General features: G+C 47.6%; 1 protein-coding gene across 2 annotated transcripts in view; it reads left to right on the forward strand.

Moving 5' to 3' along the window:
- Tsp74F (Tetraspanin 74F) overlaps positions 1-24,664 on the forward strand; it is a 339,549-nt gene that overhangs the window by 109,950 nt on the left and 204,935 nt on the right. Inside the window, exon 2 of one of the 2 annotated variants that reach the window (XM_089564383.1) lies at positions 14,993-15,086. The gene's annotated coding sequence lies outside the window, so the exon portion shown is untranslated. Of the gene's footprint in view, positions 1-14,992; positions 15,087-22,766; positions 23,039-24,664 lie in introns of those variants that run through there. The other variant, XM_089564393.1, reaches the window with a different exon arrangement.

Below are 24,664 nucleotides of genomic sequence, written 5' to 3' on the forward strand. Positions count from 1 at the left end.
GTAACTGATGACTAGGTGCGAAATAATCTCCATTCGAGGCACTGCGGTTTACGAAGACGCCAATAACGAGAATGGCACGCCTTCCCCAAACCTCAGTTTCTGCAGAAGGTTCATCAGAGAGTCACCGCTTGCAAATAATTGAATTTTTAAAATTTTCTTTCCCGCCCAGCTGGTCGTCGGTCACTTGAGCTAATCTTTTTCTGTTACAGCTGTACGTCTTCTTCATTATTGCTGATAGCCTATGAATGTATGCAAAATGCAAAATGCACAGGACATCAGCAAATCCCTAGGATTTCACTGACACCTACAGGGCTTGCCTTTTAAACCTCTATACTTCTCTTCCCAATGCGTGACGGCAACGCTGCAGCGCACTCTTGCATCCGCACATCCCATGAACACTCCAGGTGCTGCAAGAGTCGGGCCCAGCTGTACGACATTGCCACACTGTGACCATTCTCGGGAGCTACATTCGCCGGCCTACGTTGGTCAAATGTTGATCATCAGCCGGCAGGTGAAAGGGGGGAGCATCTCTGACCATATAACTTAATGCTACCAAAACCAAAGCAATATTATTTCGCGCCCGAAATAAGATTTTTAAAATGAACAGCGTGCTACAATATCAGGGCCAACCTATCGAACTCGTCGAACAACATAAAATCCTAGGCGTAACGTTTCACAGCGATTTGAACTGGAACAATCATATCGGTCACATCTGTAAGAAGCTTTCTGTCGTTGCTGGCGCGCTATCCCGCTGTCGAATGTTACTTCCTGTAAAAGCTAGGCTTCAAGTATATTATGGTTTATTTTTCTCTCAAATAAACTATTGCAATCTAATTTGGGCTACCACAACACAAACCAACATAAACAAAATCAGTATCCTTCAAAAGAAAATTATGCGCCACATCGCAAATATTGATCCTGGCTTGACCACCGCCGATAGTTTTGCTGACTACAATATTATCCGAATTCATCACTTTTATGAGTATCGCATCTTGAAGTCATTTCTCTTTTCCACAAAAGAGTTCCAATCTTTTTTTAAACGTGTATCTTCATTGACACGCCACGAACACAATGTTGCTACCCGTAACACCGACCCTTGGCTCGTTCCTCATTTTCGCACCAATTATAAATTGCAGTCCATAAAGCACAATCTACCTGTTATATTAAATCGCCATAAAGATATGAATAACTTTTCGCGTAAAAAACTACACGAATACTTTAGTAAATTGTAATTGCCTTCTTCCTCGCATTTTGTAGTTATATAACTCTGTATAAGTGTCCTCTTTTGTGTGCTTTGTATATATGTATGTACTTTTTATATGTGTAAACTCTGTTTAACTTTTGTATTGTATAGTATTTCTCCGTATGTACTGCCTGTCGCTGCTCTGTAAACGTCTCCGGGACTCAGTCAAGGCCCAGTCGGTCCTTTTAGCCCGGAGAACGTTCCAGTGTATAACTGGAGAATAAATTGAATTGAATTGAATATGCTACGACGCGTTAACCGGAGAAGTTGCCCTGTATCCTCTTCAGATCTGGGCAAAAGTTAGGTGTGTCAGCATGAGTCTCGAGTCTCCGTCTTCTTATGAGTGAACACGAAAGTTTTGCAGCCGCAGGTCCAAGAGTTGCCTGTTCTCCATGTTCTGCGCTATGGGTCGCTATGCCTTTAGAAATCTGCAACGACGTCTAATGATGTATATTTGGTTGAATACATGCGTGTAGGAATGCATAATTAAGTTCGAGAGGAACCACACAGTTTTTTTACCGCTGGGAGCGCAAAGCAGCCAACTTGGAAGGCTGCTTAAAGCGTCCTTTGCTGCTGAGCAGCTCTTGGAAAGGTAAATGCATGGGAGCGCGGCGGGTACTCTCTCACTTCCGGTGGCACTTACGTACAAGATGAAAATGGGGGAGCAAACAAAGCGGAGACATAGAAAGAAGACAACAGGACGAGCGCCTTTTCCCCAACTGGTTTATTTGAAAGGAAACTGCCTCTCAAATACAAAACGATACCAGAGGCAGCGACAAAGAACCATCAAAGAACCAGAGAGATGATGGAATCATTCCACTTAGCCTCGCATGGAAATTGCGTGAGCAAGCCTTCACTCTCGCTATCTGCGAAGGAAATAGGCTGTCTGCGTAGGTTTCAGTTTTTCGTCTTCTTTGTGTGTGTTTTTTTTTACTCTGATATGTTAGCTATGCTTTTTGTCCCTGCCTCTGGTATCGTTTCGTATTTAAGAGGTAGTTTTCTTCCAAATAAACCAGTTGTGAAAAAGGCGCTCGTCCTCTTGTCTTCTTTCTGTGTCTCCGCTTTGTTTGCGCCCCCCTTTTCATCATGAGCAGCTTCCAACTAGCCCAGCTTTCCATTCTGCTGAACTTAAGTGCAGACTGATGTGTTTTTTTTTTTCGAAAATAATAAAAGACAGGTGCGCATTATAATGCACGCGGGAGTTGATAAGGACAAGCAATAGCGTGTAGGAAAAAAAAACAGCTGCAAGAAGATGTCCCTAGTGCCCAGCACTGCCCACCCCGGATGATATATTCAAGAGCTAATCGCCACTCTACGGCAACAACGCCGCTGAGAGGTATATTCGGCCAGAGCAAGACAGGAGGCTGTACGTATACTGCCGAACACTTTTAAGACGGGGAGTCTCAGACTAATTAAAAAATAAGGAAAGGAAAAACATAAATATAACGAAATAAGGCGTTTGAAAGCTGAACCGATTAAACAGATTAGGAGCGCTCCTTTAGGGGGAGGGGTGGTCCATTTGCTTGTAGCGAAAATACACTTCTCGCGCTTAACGAGTTCTCCGAAGATGAACGTATACGTTGCGCCAGCCCCGCTCTCCCTGCATAAGACGTTAAGATCCCCTCGACAAGAGAGTGATATATTACCCGAGCGGACGAATTCCACGTTCCGTCGCGCGCATTGGCCGACGGTACAGGAGAAATGTTTGCCGATCGAGGCTCCAGATCGGCTCTACTTAGTCTTTTTTTTGTGTGTCTTTTTTCATTCTCTTTGTTTTACGGCGCAAGGCGCGTACGGGTCACCCGCGTGTTTAAGGACGAAGAAGCAAGGGATGCAGCGTGGTCTTGTCGCACGGCTTTCGGAGCTACAGTCAGGAGCTTTATCTCGATACTTTGTGCTTTACGACCCGGCCTCGCGTGTGCACTGAGCTCCGAGACTCTCTGGCGCCTTCCTCTTTGCATTCCAGACTTCCGCGCTTCGGTCTCTCCATTTATTTCTGGTTTTTATTACCGTTTCCAGGAAATCGCATTTAACGCATCTGCCTAGGGGAAGAGTTTGCAGTTCGGCGGCTTATCTATCGGGCATCACATTTACTCAGACTCTCCGGAATTTATATCGACGCCTTGCAGCTACTGTTACGCTGGCTACTCCGGCTTGCCGCCATGATGCACTGCGCATTATCTCCTGCTAGACAAGCTGTGCGGAAAGTGTCGAAGCAGTGCTCGATTTTTGTTTCCTTTTTTTTTATGAATAGATTGTCTTGGGTGCCGCTGTCCGGGTATCGTCTTTCTTGAAGCAAGGTCGAGTCTGCTTCTTGTGGATTCGTTTCATTCTTGCGCGAAGACTGAAGTATCATGGCGCCGGGGCAGAGCAGGTTGCATGGCTGTCCTGTGGGAATAACTACTAGTTTTTTTGTTTTTGTTTTTTGTTTTTTTTTTTTGTCAGAAGAAACGTGTACAAGTGGAAATGGCAAGAACGAGGCGAAGAGTTACAAGGCGCCTAGGCATGTTCCTATATGGGCACGTTCTGTACAGTGCACAGTACGTTAGTTGGCATGTTATGAGTATCTTTGTGCAGCGGCTGGATTGTGAGCGTTATAAAGCTGTCATATGAAGAGAGCAGCAATACTGATCAGTATAAGTTCGTGCTTTACAAATTCAACATCTTGAGTATTAGTGTTTAGCGGCAGATAAGGGATCAGCGGTGCAATTCTCAGGCAACTGGACAGCTGTTTGGCTGTAACTTTATTTGTAATTGAACTAATATCGTCCACTCACGAGCTCAGCTTTGTGCTTACAGCTCCTCAAGCCCGGCTGTTTACAGTGTACAGTCTTGCGCGATTTGAAAGCGATCGGGTTCGTTTTTGCTATAAGGAAATAAACTGTTTTCCTGGCATTTTACTGACTTGCAGGAAAGAAAAATGACGGTGCAGCACAGAGGACTCGTTCGGCTAAATAAAGTGTTGAATTTCTTTTACAATTCGGGATAAAATAAATGGTCTTAGAGCACTTTAATCCGAGTAGATCATGCCCGTAGTGTTCACCTTAAAATCGCGTCAGACTGTACGCTTAACACAGCCACTGGCAAAGTAATGTACAGCGTACACTGTAAACGCCTCGTCCGAGTCGACTCCAGTCTTCGTACCTTGCTGGCAGCAGTAGCTACCGAAGTAGTGGAACTTTCCTACATACCCTCCAACAGCTCCTTCAATCCACTCAAGCCCGTGCTTTAAGAGCGCTTCGCCCAAGGTGCCTGCCGAGGCGACAAGTGAATCAAACATGTCATTACGAACTGCGGTATAGAATCAAACGAACAGCGGATATTGGGCGCCTCCCACTCGGCGGTCCCGCACTGATCGGCACGCAATCGACTACAGCAATCGTACCCCTGCATTCGGGCCGAATGGCGTAACGCCCTGAGCCGCTGCTAAAGCCGGGCGGGGCGGGGCGCGGCGTCGTTGCGGCCGAGTGTGTAACAGCGTGGCGCCGCACTGCGCGTGACGAAATGATGAGGCCGCCACCGCATCGGACGAAGCGGGCATGCACGTACTACGCGGTCGCCGCTCGCGAGCGCATTTTTCTCGAGCTCCGCGATGCAAGTACGTGAGTCACTGCAGTCGTTGCGAAGAAGCGAGTGGTCCTTGGCTCTCGAGCGGAGAGCCTACGCACTCCGACGGACCCCCACCGCCCGCGCGCCTTCCCCGCATAGCACACACACGCGCGCGCACGCTGCTGTCTCTGTCGCCGGGCCCCTGCCTACCTCTCTGACAACCCGCAATCTTCACACAGAGGTGCTGTTCTTCTGTCTAAGGGGAGAAGTGCTCTGACAGCGGCCAATCCGAAACTTGTTTGCGTCCGAGCACACCGCCATAAGCGGCCTCTATACGTCGAAGGTGGGAGTCGCAGAAGGAAATGTGTACCGCCAGTGGGCTCGCTGTGTATGGTTCTGGGATATAGGAAGTGGCGCGTGGAGGAAAGCTTGTCACCCGCCGCGGTGGCTCAGGGGTTTTTGCGTTCGGCTGCCGAGCTCGAGGTTTGGAAATCGAATCGCGGCCCCGACTGCCGCTATTCGATGGGGCGGGATGCAAGAATGCTCGAGTGCTGCACTATGCAAACGCAAGTTAAAAAAGTCCGCGTGGTCGAAATTAATCCGAAGCCTCCCAGTGAGCTGTCCCTTGCAGTCCATGGGCAGCTGGAGACGTAGTACATACCATACCGAGGCTGGTCCTTCAGTCATCTGGGTATATTTTTCTGTATGAAAGCAAGAAAGCTTTGTTATAATCTACAATAAGTACTCTTTTTCATAGTTACTGGTGTATATGGATAGGAAAGAGAGAGAGAGGAACCATTTAATGAAAAGCAGGTATATGGATTAGACTCTGTAAACGATGTTACCGTACTAACCAAAAATATTTTATCGATCTGTCCGAAGGAAGGTGGGATTGAGAATGCGTCCTGTCTGATCACTCGATAAGCCCTGGTCCATGATTTCGCGAAGAAAGCATGCAGTGCAGCATTGTCGACGAGCATTGGGGTGTGGGAGCTGTGAGGTTCGCTTTCCTTGGAATGAACCAGCTTGCCTGCTAAATCGAGAAGTTAACATGATTCAAGTACTCAGGTTCGGAGGCTCGCCAGTCGGAAAGCCCGATATAGTAACCCACGCGTTCGTTACTCTCTGGCTCCGTACATTTCAGAGAAACTCAAGCAACGCGGGCATTCACGTAGTGCTATACTCTAACGCAGCTATAGAGTTTCTCAGTATTACCTAGAGGGAAAGCAGGCGCCACCGTCTACGCGCGTTTTTTAAAGAACACTTCATCCACCGCGGGAACGCCCGGAAGGCGAGGTTTTGTATTTCGCTTGGCTATCGTGTTCTGTGTGCGCAGATGAAATTATTGCAATAGTGCCTTTTTCAGTTCAATAAATTAATGCTAGTGAAAGATCGGTCTTAGGCTCGAATGGAAATCATTTCTTCAAAGCTTGCCTCGAGAAGGGTCGTATTGTTAGGGCCGAATCCGCGTTTTATGCCCAGAATAGCCAAGCCAAGTACGAACCCCCATCTTCCCGGCATTCCTGCGGCTCTCCAAGTTGGATGAAGTGCAGCACCGTCTGCTTTCCTTTTCGGCAGAGCTGAGAAACTATATGTTCGCAGCCGCAGTGGGACCATCTTAGTTTTTCTCTAAGGCCCAAACTCTGAAAGCTTCCTTTCCTTCGAAGTCTTCCTAACCTTACGTGAGGCCGCCTTTCCGCGATGTTCGATGGAGGAAGCCAGCTACTCCGAAAGCTGTCCTCGCCTCTCCTCAAGTAAGGAACGCATGCCGCGTGCCTGGGTTTGAGGGTTCCTTCACATCGGCCAATAGGACGCCGAGTAGGAAGTTGCATTCCCGCGGCGACAACAAACATGGCGGCGCCCTTCGAAGCTGGGCCCCTCGATCCGGACTGAATTCGTCGTCGTTACTGCGTTTTTCAGTGCGTTCGCTGGCCATAAATGGGCCACCGGTCTTTCGCTTTCTCTCATCTCGCCTCTAAGGAAAGTATGAGTGATAAATTTGCCTTATTTTTTTTTTATTTTGACTGGCGGTTCAGCCGCTTTTAGGCTTAAGACCATCGGTTTGTTGACAGAAATGGTTTCCGTCCTAACAACCAGATGGTGCCACTAGGCTGAGCTAGGCGGAAAACATCGAGAAAATTTTAGAAACGTTTTAACGTCCCGCAAAATACCTGCGTTTAGCGTACGTAAGCATGCACACGCTTATGGTACATAGACAGCGTCGATTTATGCTATTTGCTAGCCATATCTTTCACGCCACGAGCGGCGACGTGGTGTCCGGGAGGTGTGAACGAGGCAACATTTCGGCGGCGGCGGATTTCGCTCGCTCTCGCCGCCGAATGCTCAAATGTGACAGAGCCGCACCGGTGCGGAATCTGAACGCAAATTCTTCCTCTGAGTGCACTTCCACTGAATTCGCCGCGTCGCGAAGCGACCTAGCTGTTCGAGGATACAGGTACACTTCACCGAATGCGTCTTCACAAACACGGTTAAAAAATTGCGTGTAGTCGCCCGCGTAGCGGTCAGTCCACGCTGCCATTTTCTCCCGCCTGCTCAACTGCGCTCACGCCGGGCTCGCGTCCTTGCGCCGCGTCTCGCCGCACGCGTGAGTGTGCGAAGTCACTTGTAGCAGCAGTGAGGTGAAGCGCTCTTCCAGGGCCAGGAGCGACGTAAGGACGCATGAAGGCAGCTGGCAGCTGCCTTAACTGTGAGGAGGCACCAAGGACGACCTTACTTAGGGCTCCTCAGTAAGAAAGCTTTCACAGATTGACATGAGGGCACCTCACTGCAATGAAGGCTTCCTTACTGAGGTAAGGAAGCTTTCAGAGTTTGGGGGTAAGGCTTAATCAAGGAGGCTTACATAACGAAATTGTGTGACAGTGATACAAAGTGAATCGGCATTGTATGTCTGTTTGTGCTACGATATTAAAAATGCAGAAACCTCAGTGAGCAATTTTAAGAAAAGGTTAACTTAGTTTTGCATTCAAAGCACAGCAAGGAACGAAACACTATAGTTTGTTGTGGTTTTCTGGTATCAGAAGCCAATAATTAAAATGCTACAGCCGCTGCATTTCTGAGGGAGACAGCAATAGGGATCACAATCCCCAGTGACAAATGACCGTAGTAGCAGCAATTGTACTGCGCGTCACACGGTCAGCAATGGGCGATGAGCATCACTTCAGTCATCATCATCAACATTTTCTCAATACGGCATAATTCCACCGCACCGCAGGAAAAATGCCTTTCCGAGTGCTCCCCAATCATTGCTCTCGCGATTCCCCCATGGCCACTTTATCCTCGAGGGTTTGCTAGCACCATCGCAAAACTAATTTTTTATCCGTTCACGACAATTTATTGAGGCGTCAAATCTCTCTTACGAGTGGCCACTACCAAGATCATAGCCTCTAAATAATTCTTTTCATGGTTACTAGAAAGCTGATGTTAACCACTTGCAAGTGTTGGTGAACAAGCTGAAAGACATTTTATTCTGCTGATATTTTCTGTCTAATGATCGTCATCTTCTGTCACATGTTGATCTAGATAGATAGAATCACTCATCGTTTTCAGTGTGTCTCAACTCATCTGAAAATATGCATCTGACCTGAGACTTCAAAACGTTGTGTTGGGCTCACGGTCGTTATGCTAAGCTTGGGCTGCTTGGACAGGCTACGCGTCAAGCTTGTCAGGCTCAGGACGAGGCAACGTCTCCGGCCGTCTTCTGCCTCACTCTGTGAACGGAGTTGTGCAGGTTTATCGAGACAATAGAGAGTTCTAGAATAAGGTCGGGGCGAATAGGGTGATCCTCTCTGCATGCGCTTAGCGTTAGGGGAACGAGTTCATGTGTTCTGTCTATAAAATAGGGTCGCGGATGGTCGCTTCGCGTTACTTGAAGGCAGCGCCATGACGGCGGGAAAGAGGCTTTGAGAACAAATAAGTTAATATATATGGTGTATTTTTTCACTGTGTAAATAAAACGACATGCCAACTGTTGCAGTTACCGATTTCCACTTAGGAAATGCGAAACATGATGCAATTATTTTTTTTTATTCAATCCGAGCCAAGACCACAGGAAGTTGATGCTAACACCCGATTGCCTCTCTGAGTGTCCTGTCTCCATGGCGACCAAGCGACGCTTACTCCTTAAGCCCAGCAGTAGTAAAAATGTTTTGCAGGAGTCTTGTAGGAATTTCACGATTCGAGCCGCTTTGTCACTCGAATTCGGTGGTGTGGGCATCTTCAGACAAATAAAAAGCTTCGTTCACCTTTCGTTTGCTCTGAACGCTAGCCGCAGTGTAGCGACAACGACGAATAGGTGGTGAGGCAAGCGGCCTCCGCTTCACCGGACGTCGCCATCATGCCCGACCCTATCGAAGCTTTGGGTGCCACGCTATTTCGCCGATTTAGCGTTAGCGTCGCCCGCTCACCCAAACACTCAAGGGCCGTTAGCGTTCTGCGCATGCGCGGTAGCGTCCCGCTATTCCCCTATGACCCAAAGCGATAGGGTGACCCTATACTAAAACTCTTTAGCATCTGCGAATAGTGCATACGTTGGTAATTGTCACTAAGGAATTCTGGAGGGCTTCGATTTCTTGTAGATGCGCTTGTCAAGACGGCAATACTTCTTCGCCAACCTGTGTGTGGTGCTACCGTTTACATACACGGTACTAAACGCTTCCTACTACTGGCCGCAAGATCCATAACCATTCCACGCTTTCGATGGCAATAACACTGTAGCTGTTATTTTTTCTTTGGGTGACTATGATAAAAAGGAGACTCTATGTATTGATGCCTTGGCTGCAACCTAGAGTTCCTGAAGGAATTCAACGCCGTCATAGCTGACGTCATTATTTAATAACGCATAATTTGGTATATTATTACTCGGAACACCACACTGGTTAACCTCCCTTACTTTTCTCTTCCTCCCTCTTTTCTAAATGCTCTGTGGGATAACCCAGTGGTTTCGAAGGGAACGCTGAAACAGCTCGCTGCTGTAGGCGGGCAGAGGAAATAAGAAAATTTGCGAGGATGCGTCAGCCATAGCTGGCGTAAGATAGGCCAAACAGGTGGTCCACGGGAGAGGCGTTTGTCCTGTAGCAGACATAGTTCGGCTGATGATGATGATCATGATGACCGCGGTGGTTTTCATTCCCTTCCGGGTTCAGTCACTGAAAACGGTGAGGGCACGTATACAAAGTATGCACAATTGGTTCAGGATCGCCATCATCCGCGCGTACAACGAAGTTCAAATAAAAGCTTCCAATGTTGCAGTTCGAATCTTCGGCAGCTGCTCCAGCAGCGGTATCGGCAACGACAACACCTATACATCCAGGATAGAGATATGAACGGACAAGGCTCTCAAGAAGTAAAGAATGCGCAGACGGTGAGCACACGCTTCGCTGAAGGCCCGACTGGTTCCGCTGACCGGCGGCCCTGGAGATGATAAATGCTGCTGACGCGACATGAAGTCCTGATGAAGGCGCCTGCTCCTTGCTTGAGATATCAAAAACATGTCCGCAGCAGCGCTAGAGGAATTCTCACTTCCCGCGCCGAAGCAATTTTTCATTTTTGGTCTCCCTATCTCTCTCTCTCCGATTTTTTTACAGCTTCGCACCGACGAGCGCTTCTTTTTACCGCGCGCTCGTTTCATCGTTCGTTCATCATCATCATTCCTTTTCTTGTTGTGGCAACGCATCAACCGGGCACGAGATTCAGGCGTGACTCGACTAATTGCTCCCGTGAGGTCTCCTCGTGACGACTCGCTTCTCGAATTACCGCAGCCGGTGAACGCGCTAATCACTTCGTGCCTACGATCCTATCAAATTCCGGCACACGCGAGTTTGTGCGCGGTCCCGAGTAATCTTAAGTGCGGACCAAGGGGAACGCGGCGTTAATTTCCTATACGCACCGGGTCAAGTTTCTGCACCAGGGAGAGCAGTTAGTCGTTGGCGAGGATTGGTCGCTGGGGAAATTGGGCGCCAGCAAGGAAAAACAAAACGAAGAAATCGGTAGAAATGAAGAAAGCCTGCGTCCACAGTAATTACTTTCATAAGAAAGCAGGGCTGCAAGTACAATGGTTCAAGCGTCCGAAGCAGTGCACGCTTTAAAATAAGCCGTTACGCCTCATTAACTTTCGTTGCATGCTTGATGAACTTTTTATCCGCGCTACGCTCTTTGACGTTGACGTATCGGTTCGAAGAACGTATACGGACTGACTAGGATGCATTCATCGGTTATATCTTGTATTCGTTAGCGCATGTGGTTATGAGTAGCGGACAGGTGGGCAAAAGCGACATAAAATTTCAAATCGCCGCCTTCTTTTATTAATTCATGGGTATATCAAAAAACAAATATTACCGAATATTTTGCGACAATAGTGCCATCAAGCTCAGCAATTGTGAAAATGCCAGCTCAAGGGGGACAAAAATAGAGTCAATGATATTAGTAAAACTGCAAAATGAGACAGGCCACGGGCAAAATAAAGCACCCTTCCAAATAAAAAAATAATACTCATCCTTGCAATGAATGCACGTTATGTTGGCTACATGGAAATGTGGACAATCTTTACGGTTCTAGTTCGAATGAGAGACTGTATCCAGACCGAAGCCGTCACTGCTTTGCTGCATGGTACACTACAGCCTGTAGGGCTCTGGGTATAGCTTCGTTACGTGATATTGTTTAAGTTTCATGGCTTTATAGCAAAGTTTTTCAGTTTTAGTGCCACAGATGTTACCTTTCGATCAGCTCCATCGAATGGACAAGCGATCTGGTTCGATTCGTGTGATTGTTGGCCAGACAGAGCAAACCATGCTGCACTGTCATAATGTGGTGTACAAGCAGCTGTTCTTGCCCGCCTAGTAGAGTGCGCCGCACTGAGATACGCCCCTCTTTTTATGCAGTTCCTGCATTTTTATATTCTCTCATTTCCTTTGGGAACACCAAGCACTTTATGGCGCCGGGACTGCTTGAGACTCTCCAGAGCTCACGACAGTCGGAATTTAAGTACTTTTGTGCGTTCAGACGATGCTAGGGATCGGTAAAAGAAGTGTACAGCTTCAGAGCGAGCAATAAAGTAGTTACCTTTTATTTAGTTACCCAGGGACAACACATAACGACATCCTTTCGGGCTTGTTGGTGCGATTACATTTGTGCGGCCAGCTTGAACAATGGAACGTAGGGAGAAAAACAGAACACAGAACAGCAGTGCGTTGTGTGTGTCTGCGTACGTCGCAATGTTCAAGCTGGCGCCGCAATCGGAACCCCACACCGTTGCGTTTTCCCTACGTGTAACATGCCGCTAAAATGATTCTCTTAGGAACCCAAGGCGTATACGCTGTAAAACATTGGATACTAGAAGATTAATAGCAAATTGCAGAAATTACGGAGGGCGCTTAAGGCTACTTACGTTTTCTGAATCCGAAAGCATACATGCAGGGTGTTCGGCATCGGCGATGGCGTACAGTGGCTAGCAAAGCTGATCTGTTCGCGTCGCCCGAATGGAAGTTGATGAAGAACACGATACCCAAACCCAGCGCGAGAGGCTGGCAGTTAAGCGCACGGGATGTTGTGCTGCGGTGATGGCGTAGTGGATGAAGGCTATGCCCACACCGAGTTCGATCTGAAATTGCACTTAGTGCTATGCTCTTCATTGCCTTTTTTTTTCAAGTGCTGGTTTGCTTAGGTGTGTCGTATTAAGCATCGTGTAGATTTGCCAGTGCTTTCCTCACGGTTTGTACTTATTTCATGTACATACGAGGTCTGTTAGAAAAGTATCTGACTTTATTTTTTTTTTTTGCGAACACCTGATGGATATGAAACAAGCGCGCTTACAGCAGCCGACCTTGAACCCTCGTGCGCATGCACGAATTTTTTCCCGCCTGCCGATAGCGTCAGTGGCTGGGAAGCAGCGTTTGAGTGAGGCAGTGCGCAGTGCTCTCGTCGGTTTTTTGTTGCAAGAAAAATGGCGGACCGAGAGGAGCAGCGCTACTACCTCAAATTTTGCCAGAAACTTGGCCATAGCCAAGTGGAAACCATTCGAAATGTTCAGACAGCTTTCGGTGATGATGCTATGAGCAGCACACAGATTAAGCAGTAGTGCAACTGGTTTAAAGACAGCCGCACATCGGTGGAGAGCGAGCCACGCTCCGGTCGGCCATCAACATGCCGAAATGACCAGGTAATTGCCGAAGTGAACGCTGTGGTGATGCGGGACTGCTGTGTGACTATCCGAGAAATTGCGGGAGAGGTGTACATCAGCAATTTTTCTGCACATTCCATTATCACCGAAGATTTGGCCATGGAGAGAGTGGCAGCGAAATTCGAGCCGAAGCTGCTGACGGTGGAGAAAAAGCAGCTTCGTGTTGAAGTCTCACAGGAGATGCTGGATTCCACAAACAGTTACCCTGACTTCACCGACGCCGTAATCACTAGTGACGAGTCTTGGGTGTACGGGTACGACCCCGAAACCAAATCCCAGTCGTCACAGAGGACGCATTCCACGTCACCAAAACCAAAGAAGGCCCGCCAAGTGCGCAGCAATGTCAAAGGGATGCTGACTGCTTTTTTGACTCCCTCTGTGTGGCACACCACGAGTACGCACCCCACAGGGTCAAAGAATGACTAAATAGTACTACAGGGGTGTCCTCCATCGCCTACGTGGTGCTGTGCGGCGCAAGAGACCGGAATTGAGGTCAACAAGAAATTGGCGCATTCCTCGCGGCATTGCTCCTGCACATTCCTCGCATTTGATTCAGACTTTTCTGGCGAAAAACCAGACTCCTGTAGTTCAACAGGCTCCTTACTCTCCTGATATGTCCCCCTACGACTTCTGGCTGTTTCCTAAAATGAAGAGGCCATTGAAAGGAGCGCCATTTCAGAAAAGAAAGGACATTATGGCTGCAACGACAGCAGAGCTAAATTCCATTCGAAAAGGGCCTTTTCGGAATACTTCCAACAATGGCAGCACCGCTGGGAGATGCATATGGAGCCCCAAGGAGACTACTTTGAAGGTTATTAGGTTTCTAACGCTCCAGTTATGCCAGTTTTTTTTCTTCGGCCAAAGGTCGGATACTTTTCTAACAGACCTCGTATTATTGTAATAAATACCATGCTTAAAAAAAAGGTGTGATGGTTTAGTGCTCTAATGAAATGGCCAGCGAAGCTACCTGACCGTGCGGGCCTATAGGTTCGAGACCCACTTCAGAAGAAATTTTATTTAAGAATTTTTGTGTTGCTAACGTGGGTTTGAGGTTTGTTTCTCGTCGGCAGAACGCCGGATTTTCTGACTGATGAACCACGTAATGATCTCGCATTAATAACTAAACCCTTCATTTAATCCAGGATGCAAAGTTGGCTGGGTCGTAAGTTGGCGTGCAGAATTTCTCGCCTTTTCGACCGCTTTCTCGTTCACCAAGGCTCACTTCGCATTTTTTTTTCTCTGCTTAAAAAAAAGACCAATTTCCTAATTCTTAAGTTCATTCGAGAAGAACATGTGCCGTGTCATATCAGTTAAAGATGCAGTGAAGAGGAATCTGAACTCGTCTTTTTGTCGCGGGAACTCAATCTACACGTTCCGAGCATTCTTAGAAACTGCGATTTATTGCAATATGTTGCCGATTTCCCTAATTAAATCAAATTAACGGCCGGCTCCCGCCTTTTTTTTTTTTAATTCTCCCCGTACGGTGGGCGGAGTCGACGAACGCGCGGAGGGCCTTTCACCCATTCCCGTGGCTGCTTGCCGCTCTGCCATCGGCGGAGTAATATGTAGTAATCCGCAGAAGCAAATAGTCCGCGCGTATTTTTATTTCTGCGGGCTTATTTTGCGGCTATATTATCTGCGAATGAAACTATTTATTCACGGAAACCTAAAAAACAAAATAAAGCGATAGCAAAGAATCCACAGAGCTAGCTAAAAGGCACTCCACGCGTTGGTCGACTCCGCCCACCGTACGGGGAGAATTAAAACAATAAAGGCGGGAGCCGGACGTTAATTGGATTTAATTAGGGAAATCAGCCACACAGGGCAATAAGTCGAAGTCTCTAAGAATTCTTGGAACGTGTAGATCGAGTTCCCGCGGCAAAAAGACGATTTCAGATTCCTCTTCAGTGCACCTTTAAATGTCAAGCTAATATGAATGCACGTTTTAAAGTTAAGGGGCGCAAAGTCTACACACGTCTAATTGGTGTGTTCTTTTCTGCATGCAGGTTCCTGGGAGCCCTTCAAAACTGTGGTTGTCATCGCTGGAAATGAGCTCCAAGTTTTTCGCGCTCAAGTCTGCTCTTTAGAGTGCCACTACAGGTACGTTATGATGTTGGATATTTCCTGCATTATTTGCACGGTTTAATACAGTGACGGCTAGTACCGCATTGAAGCTCTTGAAGCAATATCAGAAAGTCATTACGCCTGACATGGCAATGAGAAAAAGGGATAATTAAAAATAGAGTTAACTCGTGTCCTGGTTAATCTGTGGAGTAAACAAAAAGAATGAACTAATTTTGAACATTACAGGAATCTGCAACGACTTCATATCGCGGCGACGTCCTCCATCGCGCGAAGTTTCTGCACTCTGCTCGCATACTGCAGCCGAATGCCGCGCTTTGCATTCGGCCGCATACCCTGCTTGTACAGTACTCAGGCTGTCGCGCAGTCTTCGTTATGCGTATCTTTCACCATGAACCAACTAGCTCAAACAAGAGTATTACGCGTGACCGACTGAACCAAGCTTTATGACTTCCTGCCTACACCAAGGCATCCGTCTTGATTCACAACCGCCGTGTTTTTTTTTTTCTTGAACGCGCCAAAATATCGGCTTCGTTTGCAAGGAGCGTCACTTGATGACGAAATCCCCTACTCGATCTACACGAAAGTGCAACTCGTGCAAAGTGTGGAGTACCTGATATACGCTGTACCTTCGGAATCTGGTGACGTGTCCGTGTGTGGTTGCGACGCAGCAGAACCACGCTGAAGCGCCAAGCGCCACATCGTCGGCGCATACACTCTAAATACAAATATATCTATATTGGGAGTATAAAGGGAGTAATCTGTACTCCACCGCACTCCCTTTTATAAAAGGGGTATGCGCTTGAGTACAGATTAGTCCTTCTTAACTCCTTTTTGTTTAGAGTGTATAGTTACAGCGTATAGCTTTTGCTCCACTTCGCCCTGCTGACTTTGTAACGACTCCTGTGTCTAACGTTTCAGACCTGCTAGCCTGGGTTTAACTTGTCGAGTATTCATTTGAGCAGCTGTCATTGAACCCGGCTTTTTAAGAGTGGAACTTCCTGACAAGGAACGGAAAAGAGAAAAAGTTCCTTTAGGCCTCCAAGGTTCTTCTCTTTTACCGTTCTTTTTCCTTAAAAGTCAGAAACCCACTCTTGCCTTCCGACATCGACCGACAAGCGACGAGATGCTTCTGCGAGGCGTTGTCTTGGGCTCACGGTCCCTCGTGTACAATCGAGCGCACGCCCTCGCAAGGCCACTACAACACAGTCTGAAGATGAATAAAGGACAAATCGAAGAGGATGAAGATTTGTTTGTACGCTAGAAGTGACGCTGCGGTTCCACATTTAACGCTTCGCGCAGGAAGGGCGACGCCGTCGAACACAACAACGAAAACAGACAAACACGCGCACACTTCTCTGCAGAACCGTCGTAGTCGTCCCTGTCTTCCGTTGTCGGCCCCCCAGTCTGTGCGGCGTTCGGCCCGTGTTCTTTTCCTGGCCGGCGTATATCTTCGGAGTGGGCGCGCATCATGTTTCGCGCGGCCTGTCCCTCCTGCGCGGACCTCCGCCAGATTTACGACCGACCAGCGATTTTATGGTCAGATTAAGAGGGTGGCAGTGCGGAAGAGCGTCTATCGAACCCCCTCCACCACGCCTCGCCGTTTCTCTGTTCGGTCATTTATTTTCTCTTGTCCCGTACGGGTACGTGGGCGGCAAGCGTGTACGTGTGTGTTTGTGAGTGCCTTGTTGCGCAAACCGCCCGGCACTGCGGCCAGGAGATGACGCAACCCAGTGATGCGCCGCGCAACGAACTGACCACACGACCTACGCACAGCCGTATGGAACCGGCAGTATAAGTTGAAAGAGTGTTCTTTACTCCATTTTTTTTAATACAATCAAACCAGCGTATTTCTGGGCTTATATCTGTCTACTCTGGCTTCGGACACAGGGAAAAAGGCTGAGGAAAGAGCTTTTTTATGTATTTGGTTGTTCTCGAGCGTATAATTCATTACAAAAATAAGGAAAGAAGAAAGCATCGCTAGGCTGGTTAAGGTTACGTTCATGTTAGGTGACTGGCGTGAATTGGGCGGCTTACGGTGACTGAGATAGCGTGACACCGACGGGAAGGGATAGCGTAAAGTATGAACGTCCATCACTGCCTTTGTAACCACCTCGTTAGCGTGAAATTCCGTGAGTAAGGCTCGCGCCACTAAGTATGGGCTTACACCATCTCGATGCGGTACCCACATTGAAGGGAAAATAGAGAAAATAATAATATATAGGAAACTTATACGAGCAGCGGCGGATCACGTTTTCTGTGGCGCCCTGAGAAAGGCTTTCGATTTCTTGAGGTAAAACAGTCTACGTGCTTTTTTATTTTGCGGCGACACGTCTGCGTGCCTCGCCCTTCCGTAACCCCATAAACCACACCAAACCAAACCTAACCTTTCCCTAACCTAATATTTCCCTACATTTTCTTATGAAGGCAGAGGAAAGAACTGAGGAGCAGAAACTGACACCGAGACGCTCGCATTACCAGGCCTCTTTCAATATGATACTAAAGGCAAGAATAGAGAAGTTAAAAGGAGGGATGGGGGGAGGGCTGGGACGTAACGAGTGAACAAGAAAAGCGGACCATGTTCGATGAATTCCAACGCATTCGTTTTGAAACTAATGTAGTCCGTAATGACAGGAACGGAATCACTGCCATTGCTAGCCAAAGAAAAAACGGGTGCACGAAGACGGTGAAATGATGAAAGTGCGAAACATGAATTTCTGTAGAAGAGTGGTATGGTGGCGGTGGGGACCACTTGTTTCAGTCTACACAGGTGACCAGCTCGCTGTGTACCTGTGCATGGCCGCAGATCTGGCGATCACGTATACCTTCCACGTTGAACTTTTTTGTTTTGCAGAACGCTGAGCATCCAGATGTTCAATTGGAGGCCAGTAAGTGCAACAAGAAATCAATCTGCAGGGCCAGTTTTGTTAAATATTTCACATTTTACTGCGCAGTGACCGTAAAATTCTGGAACTGAGGACGGGCAAGTTGGAGCGCCGCTTGATATACACCTCGTAAACAGCAAGAAGAGGCTGAATTCCGCCTGATAAACAATCCGTTTAGCGAACGTCTGCGGATATAAACAAAGACGGGCAAAAGGAGAGTTATATTCGTTCACAGACTTCTGCCGAAGCGCAGGAATGCTGCCGTGTCTGAGGGATCCTGAAGCTCAAAGCGAAGTTTTTGCAGTAGAATACTTATATAAATACTGCCAAATTGAGCTATGTTTCCCAATTAGTATGATCCGCATTGCGCCCTCTGCGGTTTAGTGGCTGAGCTATACCATATGGTATGCGCATGCTAGAAAAAGCCAGCTATGCCAAGAATCAGTAACCCAAAAACGAAGGACTGGGAGGCGGCGCGGTCCAGCTAACATCTGAAAGACAAGCTTTCGCTGGTGAAGCGGGCAAGAGCGGCGGCAAAAGATAATGGGCGCCTGGAATGCGGGCCCACCCAAATAACTGCGATTTCCTCTGTGCCTTAAGCGTTTTTATTTTTCTAATTAATCGGCTTCAAACGGTGAAGCTACCGGTTTTCAAGTATGGAATGATCTCAATTATACCTGCCACTTCTGATTCCTCAAGCCTACCGCTAAAACTTCCCGAACACATTACTTTTTGTAGTTCGCGTACTCAGCAGCCTTCTTCGGCGTCTGCCAAGGAACTTGACAAAGTAGGAACGAGGTCACACCAGCTATAAGAGTCAACCCTGTTCATAGGGCACGCCTTCGAGTTTAGTTATTTGTTGCTATTATTCTTTTAAGTGGCCTATTGTGTTGAACTCAGCGCATAAATAAACCATTGTCCCTCGTACAGAAAATCTTAGATATGGTGCCCCGCGCGCGCGCGTCGTGTGTGTGTGTGTGTGTGTGTGAGTGTGTGTGTGTGTGTGTGTGTGTGTGTGTGTGTGTGTGTGTGTGTGTGTGTGTGTGTGTGTGTGTGTGTGTGTGTGTGTGCGTGCGTGTGCGTGAGTGTGTTTGTGTGCGTGTGTGTGTGTGTGTACGCGTGTGTGTGTGGGGGAGGGGGGGGTTACATGCTCGGTATTATATTTTTCCCTTATATTTCTGCGACCAATCTGACTGGTCTTAAAGGTACTAGCTAGAAATTCGCCCTTTCTTTAATACAAATTCTGTTCACTCTATGCTATACCCATTTTGAATCCTGAACTTTTATCGTCAGATCACTGCCCTGCTTTTATGCTATCACTTCTTGATCCGCTTTTTACTAACACTACAAGATATATTCACAATGCATGTCTCTTTATGCGGGGGGCCCCGGGGAAAGTGACTGCGTGCGTCGACATCTGGATGGATACTGGCACATTCTAGCTGAAAAGGCTCTAATAATTTCTACATATTTACCGCGGAATGAGCAGCTGTTATCTCGGTGAAATTTATTTTTGTCGCTTCGCGTTCTAAGACACCCTGTTCTCGCTTCAAACAGCAGGATATGCCCTTTGAATTATCATGCATATGTATGCATAGCCGCCGTGGCGGCTCAGTGGTTATGGCGCTCAGCTGCTGACCCGCAAGACGCAGGTTCGATCCCGGCCGCGGCGGCCGAATTTCGATGGAGGTGAAATTCTAGAGGCCTGTGAATTGTGCGATGTCAGTGCACGTTAAAGAACCCCAGGTAGTCGAAACCTCCGGAGCCCTTCACTACGGCGTCCCTCATAGCGTGAGTCGCTTTGGGACGTTGAACCCCCATAAACCATATATATGTGTGGGCAGGGCATGTAATACGATGGCAACATAACCGCTGGTTCTTAAGGGTAACGGAGTGGATTCCAAGAGAAGGCAAGCGTAGCAGGGAGCGGCAGAAAGTTAGTTGGGCGGATGAGATTGAGAAATTTGCGGGAATACGGTGACCGCAACTGGCGAAGGACAGGGTTCATTGGAGAGACATGGGAGAGGCATTTGCCCTACAGTGGGCGTAGTCAGGTTGATGATGATGATGACGATGATGATGCGTATACATATGCGAATACACAGAGGCACCGATTGGCAGCTTCTTGCAACCCTGAGTGGCCGCAACGAAAGCCCACATCTAAACACGGGAGTAGCCGCTGGTGCTTGCATACCCTATGCAGGCAACAAGCTTGAGGCATTCACTTTTTTTAATGATACAAATCTGGTGCTTCTTTCCCCGTTGTTGCCCCGAATGACTTTGAGAGTTGATACTTTCGTAAACCTCCACTTATAAAGTAACGGTTTTCTTTTGCTCAAAGCTAGCAGCAAGACTAGCACTAAATTAAGATTTAAACTAAAGAAAAATTCGGAACACTATCGAAAAGTGCAAGTGTATAAGATTCACTTCACGAACGTGTGCTATGCCATGAATGCCTCCCACGAGGTGTCGAATGTTGCCACCACAACGCTAAGCCGAGGATACCTACATGAAATGAATCCGAGAGTAGTTAAGTCTAATTAATATCATTTCACAGATAATTCACCGACCGCCTCCAAGAAGCTCCACGGTCACTTAACAGCGCAGTGCGATTGAAGCGCGCGCACACCCATAGCGCCTAGTACGGCCATCTTGCAGAGAAAGCACTTAATCATTCTCACGTACTCTTCGTGGACGAGATCAGCAAGGATTTGGTTGGTTAGTTGGTTGGTTGGTTTATGGGGTTTAACGTCCCAAAGCGACTAAGGCTATGAGAGACGCCGTAGTGGAGTGCTCCGGAAATTTCGACCACCTGGGGTTCTTTAACGTGCACCGACATCGCACAGTACACGGGCCTCAAGAATTTCTCCTGCAAAGAAATTCAACCGCCGCTGCCGGAATCGAACCCGCGTCTTTCGGGTCAGCAGCCGAGCGCCGTAACCACTGAGCCACCGCGGCGGGGCAGCAAGGATTTGTTTTCAACACCACGTATTTGCAGTGTCACTGAAGTAGTATCGCGCGTTAAGATAGATTTGGTTCTGGGATCATAAATTAATGAATTATGAACTTTTACATCCAAAAGAAACACCTATGCTGCGAGGAAGCCGTAAGTTAATTTCTTCGCAATTTGATTCTGATTTCGGATCTGTTGATTCCGGGTTGATTTCGACCGAGTGGGGTTCTTTAACGAGCACAGAAATCTCATCCCATGGGAATTCTTCATTTGCTCACCAGAGATTAAGAAGGAAGAGTCGAACAGAAAAAAAAGAGAGAGTTCTTCTGCGAAGCGAAAATATGCATTCCTCAGTGTCAGAGGAAGGGGGTTATGAAAAGCCGTTATCCAGAGGAAAGGCAGCGAACAGCATTTGAAAACGAAATTAAAGAAAACCTTCAAAAGAGTACAAGTTCTACGAACGGCAAACCACGAGAATAGTGTTTTACGAAGCGAGACACTGACACTTTCCCCTCCTCAGATTCTGAGTTTTCTTTATTGATTCTTTTTTTTTTTGAAGTTTTCTCATAACACTAGAGATCTACTTTTGCCGTGCATGGCGAGTGGCTGACACTCTGGGCTGGAGTTGCGGTTAAACAATGGAAAGAGAGAGAGAAGTGAATAAAATGAAAGATACACATAACAAAACAAAACGAGAATAGCTTTTCTCTCCTTTTTGTTTTGTTCGAACGGTTTGCAGAAATGACGGTCATCACTGATTTCGCGGGAACTTCCCCGCGCCACTCGGCTCTCTCTTATGTAGAAAGGTTTTACCTAGAACTGCTTTCGGAAGGGCGTAGACCTTGCCCCGCTACTCACACTGCTACACACACACACACAAACAACAAAACAAAAATAACCGTGAGAGCGAATGCCGTCGTTCGGGCCGTGTGGTGTCCATCTGTGTCAGTCTTGAACGACGCGGCCGTGCGGCTGCGATTGGCTCCGCGACTCCGATACGTCGGCTGTTTTGCGTCGTTATGGCGACGGGCGCTGTCAACACAACAGCTATAATAACGCCCAGTGAGCGGGACATGCAGAGACACACAGGAGAGAGAAAGAGTGTGTGTGTGTGTATAGTTGTCGGACGTCCTTCTCTCTAACTTTCTCTCTTTTTTCTCCGCGATTTATCTTGAAAAGTGGAAAATGCGAGCACTAAAAGCGATTTCAAGGTAACGGACCCACGATGAGGAGATGCAATGGAAGGAGAAGTGTGTACGCGACTTCTACACACCACCGCCTTCAGCACTATCACCAACGGGGCCGGGCTGTTCCGGCACCGCTGCGGTTCCGAGGTCGACATTTTATTTATTTATTTATTTCAATCCTTTCATTCCTCCCACTGACTGTTTTTGTTTTCGCGGGCAGCGCTTGGAAAGTGAAAGCGTGCTAGTGGCGGCGATCGCCACCGGCCCGTATTTGTTGCAGTGGTCGTTGCTTGGGTCGGTTCGGGAAGGGGAGAGCGGTTGTCGTAGTGGTTGGGAAGTGGAAGGGGGGGGGGGGGGGGGTGTTGCTTCTGGGGGCGGGGGTGTTCCGTTACGTGATGAATGGAGAGAGACAAGCTTGTAGGCAAGAGGGATAGGAGAGAGTGACAGAGAGAGAGAGTACGGCGGAATCGGCACGTGTCCCCGTGTCTGTGCGTATATACCGCAAGTAAAAGAAAGAGCCGAGTATACGGCCGGGACGTCGGAAGGAAAGGGGAGGGAAGCGGAAGGTGGGGGCAGGGAGGGGGAGTGGAGGGGGGGGGGGGAGTGCAAAATCGATTTGAGCGATTCCCGACGACGCCGCGCGTTGTAGCGCGTGGACGCTGCACCGCGACGACGGCATATAGTTCTACGCGTGTGCGCTTCGACATTTGTGCCGCGTGCTCAACAGGCGTTCGCAGTCGCTGTTCGCTATCTCTCTGTGCGGCTGTTGTTCACTTGTGGGCTTTCTCAAGTTGTCACACGTTCACTCCTTTGTGCTCCGTATTGTTCGCCGTGCGGAAACTGCGATCGCCCCTGCGAGGCAACTTCGTGGGTGCACTGTTCCCGTTCGGAGACCCGTCGGTCTCGCCCCGCGCGTCTGCAGTCCAAACATTCTTGTGTTCACAGGTAGGTGTGGAGATCATTTGTCACAAAGTTTTTAAGGTTGCCGGTCGTAAATCTTTCAGGATCATTCGTTCTTGGGAATCGATTTGCAAGCGGAACGTGCGGCCCACGTTTGTTCCGGAGAGATTTGCATTGGACAGCGATTACATTTGTGCCGGTGTGACCTCGGGGATTATACTCTTGTCGCTGTTCGACTTTCATGCGAGCTTTTGTTAGTCCTGTGTGTCGGAAAGTGAAATGACGAATGCTAATGCTGGGGAGTGAAAACGTAATGTTCTCTACTGGTTATACCCAGAAATTGTGGGCAAGCGCATTTTCCAACGGGAAGTTATTTATGAGCGCAATTTTTTGCATGTGAAAAGATAGCATCATAACGATCAATAGATCCCCAGATCAGCCCTCGGGAAGCTTGTAGTTTTCTGATATATATTGTGAAAAACGCGTGCCATTGACTTTCCATCGCAGTCTTAACTACTCAGTCGGAGCGCCGGACACACGTTACAAGCAAGGTTTTACTACGCTACGTAAAATTAGACTATTCCCACCAATGTGTTCATAACTTTCAATATTACGTAGTTACCGCACAATTAAAGGTGATGTTCAAACAATCTTGACTTGTCATTCACGGGTGCCAGATTATATTTGTTCTACCATGGTGATTGTATAAGTAACAATTATAATTTTTTAACCCGATGGCAGGTATGAACACGAATGAATCTGCAGTAACCTGCAAGGAGCGTTCTACCGCAGCACGCGGGTGCGCGATTTCATACATGCACATTTTCTCGCGTGAATAATTGAAACCATACAGAAGGGCTGAAATAAGATCCAAAGTTCTTCGTTGCGCGAAAATACTACTTTCATCTTGCTGATAAAGTTTCTTGTTTGCAATTTCGCACTAGCCTTAGGCGTTCTGCTTTCATTTACCTTCGAATGCTTGCGTGCGAGGCGTTTGAACACAGGGAATTACCAAAATTATGTGATTATGAATCGGTCAATGTGTTCGTGTTATACTGGAAACAAGTGATGTGAGTCACTTCATGGGATAACAGCTGCTGTACGGATATGAAAAAAAAAAAAATTCTAAACGGTAGAAGTGGGTACATTGAGAATAGGCACGAAAAATGGAAGAACAAAGGACATGACACTAACAGCACCGGAAACGCGTTTAAAGAATAAGCAGTGAGTCTGAAAAAAAAAAAAATCTATTTTTTTTTCTTTTCTTGGATTTTTGAAAGGGCATCCTATTTTCCACTTTTTTCCAGTACAGCACTTTCCCGGGCACTATATTTTTCTTTAACGGATAGTTTTGAGAGGAGGAAGTGAGCAGCCACGTCATATTTTTTGTGGAGGCAATGTTTTGCCTGCCATTTGAAACACAATTACATGAACGGAACTGAATGTTTATTAGCTCAGTTGGAGTAAAAACATACCTGGCAACAAACTTGAAGATCCCAGCCTCCACGTATAAGTAGCTTAGTCCTTCAAGCTCCTACAGATGCCTCTCCAGTACCAGGCACTAAGAATGTCAACAGAAGATGCTGTCATAGCATTCTACGGCGCGAGCATGGCGGAATCCAAGGTTCTAGAAGCCTTTTCACTATTCTTAAACCGTAACACTCCCCGCTG

Source organism: Amblyomma mixtum, chromosome 1 (genome assembly GCF_055824585.1).
Source record: "Amblyomma mixtum isolate Tamu chromosome 1, ASM5582458v1, whole genome shotgun sequence".
NCBI classification, from domain to species: Eukaryota; Metazoa; Arthropoda; class Arachnida; order Ixodida; family Ixodidae; genus Amblyomma; species Amblyomma mixtum.